This window comes from Canis lupus, chromosome 24, assembly GCF_003254725.2.
Source record: "Canis lupus dingo isolate Sandy chromosome 24, ASM325472v2, whole genome shotgun sequence".
Taxonomy (NCBI): domain Eukaryota; kingdom Metazoa; phylum Chordata; class Mammalia; order Carnivora; family Canidae; genus Canis; species Canis lupus.
Genome location: NC_064266.1, coordinates 18,956,606 through 18,975,204, shown reverse-complemented (window position 1 = coordinate 18,975,204; position 18,599 = coordinate 18,956,606). Strand labels below are relative to the sequence as shown.

Sequence of the window (18,599 nt, the reverse complement as noted above, 5' to 3'; positions counted from 1 at the left end):
CGCAATGTTGATTCTCATCGTGGACCATCAACTTGTTCTTCGGGTCCAGGGTAAGCAACCCATTCCCCTTCAAGCCCTAACTTGTCTTCTGCTCTCGTGGGAGTTTGCGCTCTTTCCTCCATTAGCATCCTGGGCTGGCCCGGACTGGCGTTGTGCAGAGGCTTATTTTACTTTGAAGGCAAGGACAGTAACTCAGTCATGTCCTGTCCTGTGCAGTGCTCAGCTGAGTGCTTCAGAGGCCCAGCTAATGTTCACTGGATTATATTGAACTGCATGGGGCTCACCAAGTGTGTTAATTGCAGAGAAGGTTAGAGTCTTAGCAAGCACCAAGGCATTGCCTTGAAAAAGATCTCTTTCACTTCCTCCTTAACTTCACAGCCTGGAAGCTGTTCATAAAATTGATGAAGAAAAAAATGCAGGCTTGTTATCTTCTAATTATAAGTATTTCTTATGTTTTTGTTCCTCCTAATAAGCTTCTCTAGCCTTGAGTTATGTCCCCTCACTGTAGCTGGAAATTCCCATCTTGCTCTAAAATGTGTGCTTGACAAATGTAGTTTTTTGCTTTATCCTACTTGATGTCAAAAATATTTGTGATTTTCTCTAGAGCCCAATTAGCTGTAATGAGATTATAAGATTTTCAATAGGCGGGATCCCTGGGTGGCGCAGCGGTTTGGCGCCTGCCTTTGGCCCAGGGCGCGATCCTGGAGACCCGGGATCGAATCCCACGTCGGGCTCCCGGTGCATGGAGCCTGCTTCTCCCTCTGCCTGTGTCTCTGCCTCTCTCTCTCTCTCTCTCTGACTATCATAAATAAATAAAAATTAAAAAAAAAAAAAAAGATTTTCAATAGGCATTAGAAGCCACTGAGTCCAATTGCCTGCCTGAATCCCCTCTCTGACACCTTGATGGTTAACCACCTTGCTCTCTGTCCATTCTGGACAGGGAGCTGACTTGCCTTGGGTTCAGCACATTCCAGGGTTTGATACACTTTGGCTTCCAGAGAAATCTTCCTTTTGTTAAGCTGCCTACTACAGCTTCCCATGCCCCTGGCCCCTGGGTCTTGGCTTTGACCTCTGGGGCTCCATAGGGTATTCCTCACCTCTCACATAATCCTTCTTTGAGTTTAGAGTGTGCAGCCTTCAGCCAGTTAATTTCATTTGCACATAGAACATTCATGAAGGACATTGTGCATTTTGTCAGGGTGGATAGAATTGTATTAAGGGACAAATGCAGTGTGACACTTTCAGTTCAGTAAATGTAACCTACTGTATGTTGTATGTTTAAAGGAAATTGTTTTCAAGAGAATATCCTCACATGCCATTAATATGAAATTCTAGAATAGGGACAATTACAGTGAAGTTTCAAAAGCACGGGGTGCCTGGCAGGCTCAGTTAGCGGAGCATGTGACTCCTGACCTCAGGGTCGTGAGTTTGAACCCCACCTTGGTTGTGGAAATTACTTAAATAAATTAATAATTTCTTTTTTAAAAAGGCCACTCAGTGGTAGCCAGGGGTAAGGAGAAAGGATCAGCTGTAGAAAACAAGGGAACCCTTTGGGGAAATGGAAATCTTCTAGATCGCCATTGTGATGGTGGGTACACTACTGTACATTTTTCAAAATTCATCAAATTGTACACAGATTTGGTGAATTGTATTGCATTATGAATTATAGCTCAATAAATAATATGACTTATGGAGAGAGAAGATCGCCTTCTCTATCCTATCATAAATTATTTTCTGTTGTCTGAAATGTAGATGTGGAACCAAAGCAGGTTCTGACCTGCTTTCTTTTAAATATAAATTTTATTGAGGTTTAACATACATCCAGAAAAGTGCATAACCATTAGTGTATAGTTCAATAAATTTTCACAAAGTGAATACATCTCCATAACCACCATCTAGATGAAGAAAAAAAAATTGCCAGATGAGGGGTGTGGAGGGATGGGCAAAATGAGTGAAAGGGAGTGGGAGATACAGGATTCCTGTTAGGAAATGATAAATCATGGGGATAAAAGCTATAGCATATGGAGTATAGTCAATGGTACTATAGTAGTAGCCTTGTGTGGTGACCAGTGGTAGCTACACTTGCAGTGAGCATAGGATGACATAAAGACTTGTCAAATCACTATGTTGTATGCCCGAAACTCATGTAACATTGTATGTTAACTATTTTCAATTAAAAAATAAAATAAAATAAAATTTTTCAGGATTCCAAAGCCCCACTTGTACCCCCTTCTAGTCATCAATCCATTTCCCCAAGGGCAATCATTTTTGTAACCTCTTTTTTTAATTTAATTTTTAAAGATTTAGTTATTTATTCATTTATTTATTTTAGAAAGAGAGAGAGCATAAGCAAGGGGTGGAGCAGAGAGGAGGGAGAGAATCTCAAGTGGACTCCCCACTGAGTGTGGAGCCTGGCTTGGGGTTCAATCTTATGACCTTGAGATCACAGCCTGAGCTGACATCAAGAGTTGGTTGCTTAACCAGTTGAGTCACCCAGGGGCCCCTCTTGTGAGTTCTAGCACCATAATCTGTTTTGTCCTTCAACTTCACATAAATGGAATTATGTTGTACGTTCTCTCTTGTGTCTGGCATCTTTCACTCATCATGATGCATGTGAAATTCATCCATGATTTGTGCATAGTTTGCTATGTAGAATTCTATTGTGTAGATAAAGAATAACTTATTTACCCATTCTGATGTTGGTGGAAATCTGGGTTGTTCTCACTCTTAGCTATGAACATTCTCATATATCTTCTGCTGAATATAGGTATGTAATTCTGCTGGGTACACATCTAGGAGTGGAATTGCTAAGTCTTTGGGTATGCATATGTTCATTTTACTAGAGGCTGCCAAACATTATTCCAAAGTAGTTGCTCTGTTTTACACACCCACAAGCAACATGTGAGAGTTTTAGTAGCCACACATCCTTGTTAACATCTGCTATAATCCTTTTCATTGTAGCTGCTCTGGATGGTGGGAGTGGGATTACATTGTGGCTTTAATTTGCATTTCCTGATGACCAATGAAATAGAACATCTTGTTAAATGTTATTTGCCATTTGGATATCCTCTTTTATGAAAGGTTTGTTCAAGTCTTTCCCCCATTTCTCTGTTGGGTTGTCTACCTCTTTGATCTGCTTTTAAAATGGTAATTTTCTGGGGTGCCTGGGAGGCTTAGTCGGTTAAGCATCTGACTCTTAATTTCGGCTCAGGTTGTGATCTCAAGGTTGTGAGATTGAGCCCTGAGTCAGTCTCTATGCTGGGGTTGGAGCTTGCTTAAGATTCTCTCTCTCTCCTCCCTCTGCCCCTCCTCCCCCTTGCCCCCCACCGTTAAGAAAAATAGTAATTTTCTTCAACATGGTAATGCAATCGCCATTTTTGTAACAAATGTTTTTTCCAGGTATAAATCCACAGCTTCTTTATTATTTTCTTTAGTTTTAATTTTAATATTTTTAAGGAGTCTTAGGAGATGGCACAATGTTAATCCTAGAAAGAACCCTACATGCCAATTATAATTCTCTTTGGAATACTTTTGTGGGGCACAGGCTGTGTCTCTAGCTTTGGGGTGGGTCTCTGCATCTAAAGAGGTCAAGAAGGATGGACACAGGAGCAGGGCACACAACTGAATCCTATCTTACAAACCAAGAGGACCAACCTGAGGCCCATGGAGATAAGGTGACTGTCTCAGGACACACAGCACAGCAGTCCCTTTACTAAAGTATCTGATATGGCAGTAGAGACTAAGAACACACATTACTAAAACCCAGAGATTTTTTTTTTCCAAGTCAAACTAACCGAGCCTTACTCAAGAGAGCCAATGAGAAAGCCCCGGTCATGAGAATTCAACTCTTCCTTCAGGGTCTAGCTCAAATGTGGTTTCTTTTGTGGAAAATCTCTGATCTTTCCAGTCAGAGTCAATCTTTTGGTCCATTGGCTGGGTTGTCATATTTACCCAGTTCTCTCTTGAGCTGTTTGTATATCTCTCTTGTTTCCTATGCTGGGTGGCAGGGTTCTAAGAAGGCTGGCTTCACTTGTCTCTTTCTACTGGGGATGGTGGACTTGCATAAATCAGTTGCTCAGTCAAAGTCTGAATGAAATTGCATTGCTTTTAAGGAGAAAGCACTCCAGGGACTGTGTGTTCCATAAACCGGTTGGCAAGCGTATTCACAGGGAATTGATAAATGTCTCTATTTTGGAGTAGTGGCTCCTGCACTTTTGAGAGTGGGATCATGGGCCCCCGAGTTGTAATAGACAAAGGAGGAGACCACAGAATGGACTTTCTTTAGTAGGGTGCCCAGGGGTGTGAGAGCTGCACTGCATGTCCCAATCATGGCCAGAGCTGGTGGTTGACTCCTCTCCTGCTCCTACTCCTGCTCCAGCTTGTCAGTCTAGCATAGACTCAAGAGTTGCTGTGAGAGCAGGAGTGTAGAAGAAACCCTGGGAACTCTTAGGTTACTCGAGGGCAGATAAGCAAAGGTTGACCAGGAGAGTAAGTACACTGTGGGGAGGGGAGGCTCTTCTCCTGCCTCCTTCCTTCCGGCTTCTTGCCGGAGGGCTCCAGGTCCTTTGTTGGCAGCCACAGAAGCGAGACAGTAGATGCAAGGGTGTGTGCAGGCATCTTTCTTCAGGTTCCCTTGCAGTCTAGCCTGCCCTGCCCACTCTCTACTCCCCACCCTAACACTCAGAATGACCACATAGTGGCACAGGGTGTGGGGGAAACTTCACCTGTCATTGCTTAGACAGGGTTCAGCCTTGGAACAAAAAGGTACTTTGAGTCCCCAGGGCTGCCAAGTGTCAAGAGCCAGGAGGTGTTTCTTGTATGCCCATTAAGGGAGCAGGCCTGGCCTCAGAAGGAATTTCTTTGAACTTGAGAGAATATAATCTTTTCTAACAGCCTGATAAATGGTCCCTGCAGTAGACATAGAAGGGCTGAGGAGGAGCATGGACTATGTCCTTCCCCACTTCTGATTCCTGGAGGGAGAGAGGGTGAGCCAGAAGGCAGAAGGAAAGAGGACTCACAGTCTTCTAGAATTTTCTTTCTCTTTCTTTTTTTTCTTTCTTTTCTTTTCTTTTCTTTTCTTTTCTTTTCTTTTCTTTTCTTTTCTTTCTTTCTTTCTTTCTTTCCTTTCTTTCTTTCTTTCTTTCTTTCTTTCTTTCTTTCTTTCTTTCTTTCTTTCTTTCTTCTCATTAGAGTGATACTGTCATATTAATGGAAAGAAAACAAAGAACCAGAAGAGCCAAGTAACTGGTTAGAGGCAAACTTAAATGAGAGCCCAGAACCTGAGATATAAAAAACTGGAAGGGTTTCAGGGATGGGGAAAACTGATTATCGATCACTGCTCTGTGGTGCAGTGACACTGTGTGACATCAGACACTGTGCAGGTTTCCTGCCTGTGTTACCTTGTTCACTCTGTGTGACAATCCTGTTAAATCGATGTCACATAATTTTACACACCTATTCATGCCTCCAAAAATAGAAACTGAAGACTCTCCCAGAGTGCCCAGCACAGTCCTTGACACTGGGCATACAATGAAGACCAGGTGGGGGTGGGCCCCACATCTGGTGTGGAGGAGGGACAGGTAAGGGGGCAGTAGCAACTGAGTCTGTGGCTATGACGGAAGAAGTTCAGAGTGAGTAGGAGTGCAGAGACGGTGCCTAATCAGACTTGGGGAAGTCAGGGAGTGCTTTCTGGAGGAACCGAAAGGGCCCAGGTGACCAGGGCAAGGGTATGAGAATGGAGATGGGTAGGGCAGGAAGATGAGAAACCAGGCCATTGGAGTAGGCAGACTCCAGAGCCTGGAAGGCCTGGTAAGAAGTTCAGGTTCATCCTGAGATGGGAGGAAAGGTTTCAGGGGATGGGATGCCAGCATCGGATGTACCTGTCCTCAAGAGAAGGCTTTGACTTTGGCATGGAGGGCAGACTGGAAGTGATGTGACGAGATGCAGGGAGGTCAGCTAGGGGCCATGGCGAGATGCACAGCAGCGAGAACAGTAGCCTGAACTGGCTAGTGTCGGAGGATCAAGAAAAATGCATGAATTAAAGGAATCATTTTAGGGATGGTCAGGACTTGATGCCTGATGGGTGTGTGGGGTGGGGAACTGGAGGAATCTAGCATGACACTCAGGTTTTGTCTGAGGCATCACTGCCAACACTGTCTGGCCAGCTGCCCACGTAAGGGAACCGAGGCTCACAGAAGTAACTTGACCAAGGTCACTCCGCTCCTACATGGTAGGCTGGGCCCAACCCATCCCCATTTGATACCTTCCTGACTCCCTTGACTTCAAATTTTTCCTGTTCATTATTGTCTGGACAACAGCCACGAACAGCTTTGGCCAAAGTATACAAATGAAGTAGGCTTCTTCTGGGGTTAGTGTAGATTTATTATGAGCCTTAGCAGTTCATTTGAAAGAAGTGTTAAGGACCTCCCCGCCAATCCCTTGGTGCAGAGAGATAGACACTCCCAGAAGGCGGCCCGGAAGAATCACCAGCCTGGGTTAGGAGAGGTGGTTTCAGGTCCTGGCCCAGCCATCTCACATACCTTCTCTGGGCCTCAGCTTCCAGATCTGAGATTGAGGGGCTGGGCCCATCGACTTTGGAGGTTCTGCATCTCTGGGGTACAGGGAATGTGAGAAACATGTAGGGTCATAAGCTAGTGGCATTCGGAAGACCACTGAGTTTCTACATGATACGTTATTCTCTGAGAGATCCCAGCTATGACACATGGATCCCATCAGACTCTATAACGTGGGGCTGCAGTGAAGAACCTCCGAACGCTCTCTAGTGATCCCCATGGGTAGCAAAGACTGGGAACCACTGTCTCAAGGATTCTGGGAAGTCACCAAGGTATGTGTCACCCACAGCAAGCCAGTGGGAATGAGCGATGGGCTCCACAGCAGAGCAATCAGAGGGGTCAGGCATTCCAGAGCAGGGAGGGAAGTAAATGCATGGCTGAGAGTTCCTCCTGACTCAAGCTCAGAAATGTGTCCCTGATGCCCCCCGAAAAGGATAGGGAGGGAAAAATGAAGCGGGAGTTTGTGCCTTTGGCCAGGTAGCTCATCTCCCTCAGCTCCTTCAGAGCATCACTGTGGGTGCTGTGGCTTTTGTCTGGCCCAGAGAGTGAGGTGACTCACTGCAAGTCCCATGAGGAAGTAGACACAAAACACTCTAGGTTGTTCTGAATAAAGCGAGGTTGTGCCTCATCAAGCCATGGGGGAGACTTTGTGAAAGCAGAACTTTGTGAGATAAGCCATAATAATGCCTTACATTTCATCAGTGAGAATATGCTGACAAACACCTATGCACGCCCACCCCGTGCCAGACTCCACGCTTCCCACGAGATGCAAACGAGAAGAAGGTACACTTTGATCTCTAGCCTCCAGATCAGAGGAGGTGACAGACAAACAAACATGGACGCAATCCTGCTGCAGTGCAAAAGACTCCGGGAGCCCAGAGGAGGACCATTAATGCTCACGATGAGTGGCTGGGAAAACTTCCTGGAGGAGGTGGCCCTTGAGCTGAGTTTGGAAGGACGGGTTGAGTTATCCAGATAGGAAGGGATGTGTGGATGCCTAAGGGAGATAGTGATACCATTTACAGTGTTTTATAGAATCTAGAGCCCTTACTCATTTATTATTTCATTTGGCGTAGATATGACTCTGGTTTGGAAGTTCACAGACTGATACTTTCTCTTGGGCATTCCCCATTCCTTGGGATGAGGATGGAAGGCTAACCTTGTCATCACAGAAGTTGGATTGAAGGCCTTCATTTGACAAATGCAGTGGTTACTGAAGCCATCTCTATAGCTGGCCTTTCTGCCCACTATCGCCCTCATTTTCTCCAGTAACTGGTGAAATGGATGGAATGTTCTCTATTTTATAGAAGAGGAAGCTGAGGCTTAGAAAGGTTGACTTCTCTGTTGACACTCTTGCACTTAATGGCAAAGCAAGGACTCAGCATCTTTAAATACTTTGTGGCTTCAGGTAAAGAATACATTAATAAATAGTCCTTTGAAAGTAGGCTTTCTTTTACCCCATCTGCCTGCTGCTACATACAGACTTCAGGGAGGGATGATGATTATTATTCCTGGTGATATACCTTACCTACTCCCTGCTTAATCCTAGATGTCTGGTTATCACAAAGTTAGCAATATTAATGACAACTAGATTGGTTTACTTTGACTATGGATAATTATAACATGCCATCTTAGCAAGCTTCTCCTATGGCCCCCTAATGCTAACTCACCTATTATAGCCGAGCCAGTGACATCAAGGCATTAAGTATAATGTCAACTTGACTTTTCAGCTGGGTCTCAAGCAGTGACCCAAACAGGTGGATACTGAATTTTGCCAGCATCCCTATGCTTTTTGGGCAGTGCTAGTAGTTTCTAACAGCTGTGGTAGCTCCCAGGTATATGGGTATGTGTGTTCAAGATGACTTACTCCCAGTGAATCCCAGTAGAATACAGAGATCCATAAAGGAAGATCCATGAAGGATATGTCCTAGTTCAGAATATCATTCTGTGAGGCAGCTTTTAGAAAAATTAGATAGTTTTAGAAGTTTCTTTGTAACTAAAATAGAGGTTGCTATGGTATGGAAGAGAAAAACCATGGCTGCAAATTTTAGATGAAAACTACCATTAAGTTCTGGAGAGAGTGTTTACTTTTTTTAAAAAATGTAAAGTATAATTTACATCCAGTGAATTTACTCTTGGCAGGAGACATTTCTTCGAATTTGGACAAATGCATACAGCCATGTAACTGCCACCACAATGTGGTTATAACACAGCCCTGTCACCCTCCAGATTTTCTCCTGTCCCAGGACAGCTCAGCCCCTAAGAACTCCTGATCTGTTGTCTGTCCCTATAGTTGCTTTTTCTGTTATGTCTCATAATGGAATCATTCAGATGTAGTTTTTTTTATTTATTCATGAGAGACAGAGAGAGAGAGGCAGAGACACACACACACAGAGAAGCAGGCTCCATGCAGGGAGCCCGATGTGGAACTCGATTCCGGGATTCCAGGATCACGCCCTGGGCCGAAGGCAGGCGCTCAACCACTGAGCCACCCAGGGATCCCTTTTTTTCTTTATTTTTTTTTTTCAGTTGTAGCTTTTGAAGACTTTTCACTGTACACTTCTTGTATCCCCTAAATTTTGTGCCATCTGTATATATTATCTATTCAAAAAATAAATGTAATCTTTATATCTATTCCAAAGAGCTATAAAAAGATAGACACTTCCAATAATCCATGGGTTAAAGAGGAAACCCAAGGAAAATTATAAAATATTTAGATCTGAATAGTAATGAAATTATTAATGAAATGGGTTTTGATACTATCATACATAATGGAAGTAAGCAAAACCCAGGGATGCAGTGAGAGAGGTACTTGAGGGAACATTCATAATCTTAAGTGTATTTACTAGAAAACAAAGATTTTATTTTTAAGAACCTAAAGTGTTTTTAAAAGCCAGGAAAAGAAAACAAAGTAAACCCAAAGAAACTAGGATATAAATCAAGATAATTATTGAATAGTTAATGAATAAAAACAAAAAATAAGGGGCAAGAATAAAAATACATATGATTTATATATTTCTTAATTTTTTTTTTATTTTTTAAAGTAGCTTCTACACCCAACATGGGGCTTCCACTTGTGATCCTGAGCTCGAGAGTCTCACACTCTACTGACTAACCCAGCCAGGCTCTCCCATGTGATTTATATATTTATGCACAAACCAACTTAGGACAGTGGAATGGACACTGGGGCTTTGAGCCTCAGTTTCCTCATCTCTCCAATGGAAGTAATAATGCTTACTTTTGCCCAACAGTAAGTAGGAATTCTGCCAATAAGGATTTGGCCATGACACTCCTTCTATGTACTGGCATAAAAGTTAATTACAGTGGGGATTATGATGTGTCACTAGGGCAGTTTCTCTTCAGTATATTATACCTGTAATCTCCTTAACAGGATTTCTTTCTTCTCTACTGCTTCTCACATCTTCCTTTCCTTTTGCACTATTGGTCTGTGCTAGAGAGGCGCTGCAGGAGACCTTGGGGCCACTGAGCCCTGGGTCTGGCTGCCCGAGCTTACACGCTGGATTCAGGAGTGCCCTCAGATAAGATCTAACCCCTATATTAGGAGACTAGGGTTTAAAACCACATCTACCACTTTCTAGCGGTGTGACTGTGAACCAGCCTCTTAACCTCTTCGAGGTTTGCACTTTTATCTGTTAAATGAGATCTTGATTATGTCCATGTTAAGGATCTGTTAGGAGAATCAAATGGGATGGTATTTGTGTAAGTACTTTATAAATGGCAAAGGGCTGTAGAAATGTCAATCATTATGGTAATCGTTTTGATCAAAACTTGTTTACCAAGCGTTTACTCCAAAAACGTGTCCCTCGTCTTCTGGATGACTTTCTGTGCCTCTGGCAGTTGGGATGGGGGTAGCTGCTCTTTCGATTAGTGCCTGGCTTCCTGGGCTGGCTGGCCAGCTACCCAGCCAGCTCCGGGCTTTCATGGCACTCCCAGGTTTTCAGGCGTGTAGTTAAGTAGAATGCAATGGAAACTTCAGGGAAAGGACTTAGGTAGAAAAAAGAAAAAGCAGGAGGAGTGTCTTCTTTTTGTTGTTAAAGAAAGTTAATTAGCCTTCTATTTGTTTCCTAAGTTCTTGGCTAGTCTGAAGAAATCACTTTTATCGAAAGATTAAAAATTTACATATAATTACTTTTCTAAAAACTTCTCTAGACTACAGTGTTGTCCAATAGAACTATAATGCAAGCCACAAATGCAAGCCATGAGTAGAATTTTAAAAGTTTTAGTAGCCACACTAAAAAAATTTTAAAGTGTCATTTTAGTTTTTTAAAGTGTAATTTTCATATTTTATTTAACCCAGCATATCCCAACTATTATCATTTCAACATGTAATCAATATGAAAAATTACTAGTGAGAGATTTTTACAATATTTTTTTCACATGAATCCTTTAGAATTTGAGACTTATTTATAGCCCATGCCAGTGTAGACCCACCACACTTTAAGTGCTCCATAGGCACATGTGGCCTGTGACTGTGGCATTGGACAGTGCTGAACAAGAACTTAAGTAGACTTGAGGAAACTAACTTCACTTCTGAAAAGTAGAAAATATGACAAGACTCTAATTAGTTCCTTGTAGAGCATAGTGGAGGGAGAAAAACAATTACTACATTTGGGTTCCTTCAGTCACTCATTCATCAATGAGTGCATCAATGTTTATTGCACAGCTACTTTGTGCTAAGTGCTGTGGTCTTGGCTCTGCAGCCAACTCACTCAGTCACTTCTCAGGGCCTCAGACTCCCTGTCCTACTTCTGAGAAGATTAAGATACCCATATAGGAGACGGAGAAATGTTTGTGCCAGCTGGGGGGAATATGCATCTGGAAATCATTAGCTTAATGGTTGGAGTTCTGAAAGGCCATCAGAACCAACCACTTTCCTTGACAGTGTTGCTGGAGCTCTCACAATCCCTTTATTATTAATATCAAAAGTTGATCAACCCTGTACGATCTTACTGGAAGAATTAACCACACAAGTCTTATCTATGGTAACAGTTTGACATGCTGATCTCAATTTGTTCACCATTTGTTAACCATCCTTTTGGGGAGTTTCTAAGGAAGAACTAATAAGACAAGTCATAAATTCCTCTGTGACACCAAGTGCTTTATAAATGCTAAGTAATCATTCCGGTCTATCAACAGGTTTATCTGTGGGAAGATAGGAGGTGTTGCAAGGAGTATGTTGGAATTGACTTGAAGGCTTGGAAATAAAAAGTCACCTTCATTAACTCATAGGTGGCCATGACTTCAGAGAGACTGCAGCTTAAATAGGGAAAGGAAGTGGAGTTCTACTTCCTGAAACAGGTTGGCATTAGCCATACAGTTGGACTCTCAGGTAAAGTCAGTTTTCAACTTTTGTGTTGGGAGAATGATTCTACATAGGTTTTTAGAAAGACAGAGAATGACTCTTAGAAAATACAAGTGTTGGAAACTCATTAAATAGATAATGATCATAAAATCAGATACCATCACTTGTGGTTGCAGCCTGAGCCGGCATAGTTAAGGCACATTCAGATGGTAAGCACCGAAAAGTCATCCCTGATATTGGTACATGGCCTTTAAAGTGAAAGCAAAGTGCTTTCATAGAACTGCACCACTGGAGAATCACAACAGCTCTGCCTGCTAGGTATGCTGTGTTATAATCCTTATTGTACAGATAAGGAGACAGAGGCATTTAACGAATGTCAAAGATGTCTGTAAGAGTAGGGTGTTATTTGCTTTGTTTCTGTTTTTCATCGCTGTGTCTTGCTGCCTTCCTAAGCTTCCCCAGAACTGAAAAGTGGCCCTGATGCCTTATGCAACTTAGGGCATGTGCAGAGCTTCATAGAAGTACATGTCCAGAGAGATCTAGCAGTTGAGCAGACTTCCAGCTAACTAGAGAGAACTCAAGCCTAGAAGGAGGATGACCTCCATTCTTTCATAAATGCATAGACCTTTCACTTTGGACAGGATGGTAAGAGAGGAAAATAATCTTCTCATCTACTATATTTCCAGTGGTATCAGCCAAAAAGAAATAGGAAAACTGTTAAGAAACACTTTCCTAGAACAAGCAAAACAGGCTTTATTGGGAAGGAAAATATATTCTAGATTACATCTTATATATAAAATACAACCCCTTCTCTTCTCAGTGCACTTTTTAATTTATGAAATTTCTCTAGACAGATCTCCATCAATTCATATGTGTAGCAGTTCCACAGGTAGAGAGCAGTTATTACCTCTTGCATGCAGTGCTTTGTTGAGTGAATGAATAGATGGATTTCTGTTTTACAGGTGAGAAAACTGAGATCCAAAGACACTGGGTGGTTTGTCCCAGTGAAGGAACCATGACTAAAACTCGCATCTTCTGAGTTCGAGTCTGATCATGTTCTTATATGGGTTCTCCCTTGAGATCTGGTTTCCAAACATGTATGATGGAATATCACTAGAGGAAATAGTCATACCTTTCATGAAATAAGGATTTGGGAGTATCTCAGGCTTCTTCAATCATTCTTAATCACTTATATTTATATAAATTAAATCACTATTCACTCTCTCTGGAACAGCAATAAAAAGATCAGATTGACGTTCCACCTCCCAACAGCCCAAGGCAGAGTGAAGATAACAGTGAGCTATAGCCAAATTTCTAATCATCTCATCAAGAAACCAAAGCAGAAATGTTGATTTACAATCCAACAATCACAAGTGTAAAATAATGCCAGCTTAGCAAAGAAAATGGAAAAATACACACACACACACACACACACACACACACACACACACACTCAGGCAGTACGGGGTACTGAAATCCCAGTTTATGGGATAGATGTCTCAACAGAGAAGAGAATGCTTATTTATTCTCCAAGAACTTCAAGATAGAAGAGAGAAATCTTAGAAGTTTAGAACTCTAGGCATTTGTTACTAAGTCCAAAAGAGGAATGACAGTTATTGGTAAGGGAAAGGATGAGGTTTCTACAAATCCAGAGATATTTGGAGAAATGTACAAATTGTTTTCTTTCAGGAAGGATTCAGGCACTACTGGGCAACCATCTTCTTATGAGGATTTTCCCAGAAATCACACCTTCAAATTGAAAAGGACCTTAAGTTGACCACCTAATAAAATACCCTTGACCCTGGCTGATCTGTCAATTGTCTCAAAAACATTTCTTTCACGATCATCAAGACTCCATTTGTCCTTCAGTGATGGACAAATCCGGCATCCCTTGACATACTATTTCTCTTTACCTGAGTTCTGGAAAGTGTTGTCCGTATGTCGAGCCTCAACCTGCCAACCAGGTACTTCTATGTTGGAGCCCATTCCAAACAAAGCCAATCCCTCTTTAATGTGACAGCCCATCTGTTCTGAAGACCATAATCATGATGCTTCTGTCTCGTGAAGCTAAATGTCTCTAAGCTAAATATCTCCAGTTAGAAGGTAATTCCTTAAAACATTCCAATAAGAATTGGGTTTCTAGACCCATTATCATCTTGGCCATCATCCTGGCCAAATTTAGCATTAATCGCTGAATACCAGAGTTAACCTGAACTACAGAGGACATTTCCTCTAGAATAATTACTTGACATCTACCTCTGAGCTCAGAAAAATGCATACTAAGCAGGGAAACAGTGTAGATGGAAGGATGGTCTCTGATCTCAGAACTGGAAGCTTTAGAACTAGTGGCGTCCATGTCCTGGGACTGTTTTGGGTTGCCAAGGCAATCGGCAGCACCATGTCAATAGCTCAGCACTGTATCAGGGCTTGGCCTTGGCTCAAGCCTGTGGATGTGGGCCCAGCAGAGGGGTGGGACCGCATTCTCCAGAATATCCCTCAGGGACAGGCGGACCCTCCCTCCTTGCAGCCTAAGCGGCCACCTTACCAGACTACTCTTGCCACAGCAAGTTACTTGTCATTTATACTCTGCCAGCAGCACAGCCTTCCTACCTCAGGCCTTGAGTCTCTCAAACACAGGTTCTATAACCTCAAGAGAGAAAATGTGCCCAGTAAATGCCAGAGATTGAAAAGATGAGACCATAGAACAGGTCAGATGTCACCCAGGCTTTGGCCTTTGACATCAAGCTACCTCCCATGAAACATTCACAGAACTAGCTAAAAGAAACATCACAAACCCAACTTCCTTCTTCTCATAGATGAGGAAACGGGTCCAGAGTTGGGAAGTGACACTGACCCAAAGGCACATAGTGATATAGAAGCAGAGGTTGGCCCCAAACCCACCTCCTAGAACCTGGAGCAGCCAGTCTTGTTTTTTCTAGGATCTACCATGAAGGCTCCCTTGCAGGTGGGCACTGGATGTAAGTGCTTCCCTTCCTTCACCCATTGTTGCACAGATGGAATGCAGGCTCACAAACACTATGTTTTGATGTCTCACCTTAAATAGCTTAAGTATCACACTGCAAGGAAACCATGGGCTAACAAAGAGAGTAGGAGCACCATGTTGGATCTCAATGACTGCGAGACCTTGGTTGGCTTCCAAGCTTCACTTCCCCTGTTTGTAGTATGGTGGGGATTAACTAGACACCAAGATCTCTTCTAGCTCTGATTTTCTATGATTGTTCTGTGGTCAAGCACCCTAGGGGAAGGAAGTATTTTGAGGAAGTGACAGGAGGTGAAGTCTTAAAATGGCCCTGCTATCCATAATGTATGTCAGGGGTTGGAGGCATATGCTCCAGGTTCTTGTGAGGTATGCTGGCACCCAGCAGGAACAGAGTTCTTGGACCTGCTCAGTCTCCCAAGAAGCTCTCCTCTGCCACCCCCGCCCCCCAAGCCTGGCTTAAGGGCAGTGCCATTCACTACATCATTTCTGCACTGCTGTGTGGCTGCCTTTCCCCTGTGTCTTGTTTACCCCAGTGCCTGGCACGGGGTGGGTATTTACTCCATTCCTAATGACTGAGGAAATGGGCAGAGCCTCTCTACTGACACGGGAAGGCAAGACAAGAGTGAGATTGCAGGGTGTTTGGAATTACTCTGCTTCTGCTTGTCATATTTCTTGGGCAAGTCTCCTGCCTCCTTTTTTTATACTCAAATAAGGGAGTCTGATTTGATGAATACTTTCCAAACTGTTCTGTAAAATACTGGTTTCTTGGGTAGTTGGTGTGAAAATAAACAGTCTCCTTAGGTACTTTGTTGCACATTACTGCTCCCTCTTGGAGATTTATGTACACAGAATATTGAAAACTCCAAAAGTCCTACAGTAAAGACACTTACTTAATTTTATTTAAACCAACTTTCTCCAAAATGCTCTGGTCTCCTCCTATCTAAGGAACTGGTGTTATGACGCACATAGCCTGAGAAATCCTGCACTAAATGATTTCCTAGTCCCCTGTAAACTATAGCTCATCTAGAGACAAGGTAGCCTGGTATAGTGAAAAGACTGAGGTTTTGGAGGCAGATAGACCTGGGCTCCAGTCTTGGCTCTGCTTTTTATTTTTTATTATTTTTTAAAGATGTTATTTATTTATTCATGACAGGCACAGAAAGAGGCAGAGACACAGGCAGAAGGAGAAGCAGGCTCTCCCTGAGGAGCCTGAGGCAGGACTCGATCCCAGAACCCTGGGATCACAACCTGAGCCAAAGGCAGATGCTCAACCACTGACCCACCCAGGTGCCCCCTGGCTCTGCTTTTTAATAGCTGTGTGGCCTACAAGCAAGTTACTTAATCTTCCCGGCTTGGATTTCTTCATCTGCAAAATGAGCATGCTAACCCTATTAGTTAAGCTTGTAGGCTATTAAAAGTATCAAATGAGATAACAGATATCAAGTATCTAGTATAGTGTTTGATACACAATAGGCTTATAAGAAATATCAGTTCCTTTGCTCCATTACTCCTGACACTCTTCTTCCATCTCTTCCCCCAACGCCCCCAACCCCAGAGCCAGCGACTGGCAGGGCAGAGAATGTAACAGAGGGGTATGTCAAGTCCAGGTCTTCCTCACATGAGCCTGGCCACGTTCTTTCAAGTTCACAGAAGGACTGCACCCCCGAAAGGACTAAGGTGAAGAGGCCAAGCGGGAAGTGGCAGCAAATCTTGCCCTTCTTTGCCAAACAAGGTATCTGTGCTAAGCAGCTAGATGCTGTTGGTTAAGAGAGAAGATGAAAGAATCCTTTCACGCTGTTCCAGAATGAACACCCACTGTCATAAACGTGCTACCTAAAATAGCAAACTCTTCTCAAGCCTCAACTTGAGGGCAGAGCCTTGGCTTGTTTGCCTGGGCAAGAAACTGAAACAAAAGTAGTGATCTGAGTGTTGGCAAGCAAAAAGGGCAGGGTTCAGGGTGGCCTCTAGTAGCCTTGGCACCAGGACAGCCATTGCAGGATCTGCCCTTGGACCAAAGCCACCACCTGACAAACATAAAGCAAGCACCAGGTTTGTGCCAGACACGGGGCTTGCTTGTGGAGGAGGAAACCAGGAGTCTGCCAGGGAGGCAAGAACGGGTGATGGGGCTTGGTTTATAGAAACTGAACAAGCTGGTTGTATCAAATGCATTGGGATGTCTTTGGACTGATCTTGTTTTTGTATAGCTCTTTTCTTCCTCCCTTCTCACCGTTGGGCAGTGTTCAGAGAAGAACCATGGGCCTTAGAGACATAAGTAGTTTCAAGTGTTACTTTGTCTTTGCTAGTTTCATGATATTGGGTGTGTTATTTGACTCTTCTGGGATGAGTTTCCTCATGTGTAGGATAAGCAATCATCTCTACTTCCTAGGGCAGCTGGGAAGACCAAATGAGCTAATCTAGATAGATCTTAAAGTGTGGCACGTGTGGCTGTAACATGGGGACAAACATCTTTAAATTCTAATAGTTGTATATCAATCTAAATATACCTTAGAAAAATAGCTAACATACCCAACCCTTTTAGAGATATTGTCAATAGATGCAAAGCTAGAGTAGGTATGTAAGTCAAAGAAAGAAAAGAAAAGACAGTTGATTTAAAGAAAAACTTTAAGTAGACAATGGTATAGCTGGAGTATAGACATAGCAAAACCCATGAACATGCTACATAAATGGCTGAAGTATGGGAACTCTGAGTTGATACAGGACCAAAAATGGCAGCTGCCACATGGCAAGCACCGAGGGTCATTTCCTCCTTTCTTTTTTGGGACTGGAAGGGAAGGAGACGAGGAAAGGGAGGGAGGAATGAGAGGGGAAGCAAACCTACTTACTTACCTACCTACTTAACTTTTAAGTCTACTTCAGCCTACTCTTCTTGTTCCAAGTTTCCTTTTATGTACAAATTGCTTCCCTTACCCCATTCTCATCTCTCCCATCAGGACATTCTTTTTGCCTTAAGACTTCGGATGCCCTCAGGTGTCAAAGGCTCTAACTACCTATAGGCAATCCTCATCTGTAACACACTCCAAAACATCTCCCAGAGAGCTTTTTGGGAGATAAACATTGTAATAGACATGAGAGAAACCGATATAGACAGAGACAGAGAAACAGAGATAGAGGGACAGAAATGGAGGAGAGAGAAACAGCTTAGGAGGGAAGGGTTGTGGGGACAGTAGAGTCTGATCATGACTTTTGCGTCTTTGGGATAGTATAATGTTGTCTTCCTAAATAGGCTTTCTCCCCCCACCCCCCCATCAGGAGTGGAAGTCCAGAAAGGGAAAGTGACTTGCCCAAGAAAACAGTAATCACCTAACACTAAATATCTTGGTTCTTAGTCCTGTTTCCTGGCTTTCTGCCATACTGGGGAATCTGGGCTTTACAGTCCTGGAAGAACCAAAGTTTGCCTTTAAAAATGGGCTCTGCTATTAAAGACAAAACAAAAGCAAATGCTATGTGTTGAATACCTCTAAAGTCCAGACTCTCGAAGGTCAAGGTCCCAGTTGTTCCATGACACAGATGAATGGGCACTGGGGGAAGAATCAGTCACCTACCTGGAGCAGAGCTCTCCTCACACGGAGCCAGAGGGGAGAGGGTCGTGACTCAAACATCACAGACTGTACTGTTTCTACTGAGATTTAGGCAGATATTCCTACATCTCTAAGAGCAGACGTATTAGGAGTTTCTGGACCTT

At 43.1% G+C, this 18,599-nt stretch overlaps 1 long non-coding RNA gene across 1 annotated transcript in view; it reads right to left on the bottom strand.

The window, feature by feature from the left end:
* The window catches only part of LOC112673698 (uncharacterized), a 34,843-nt gene extending 16,244 nt beyond the window's left edge, over positions 1–18,599 (bottom strand). The window contains exon 1 of the long non-coding RNA XR_003144981.3: positions 18,460–18,599. This is a non-coding gene — a long non-coding RNA (uncharacterized LOC112673698). The remainder of the gene's footprint in view (positions 1–18,459) is intronic.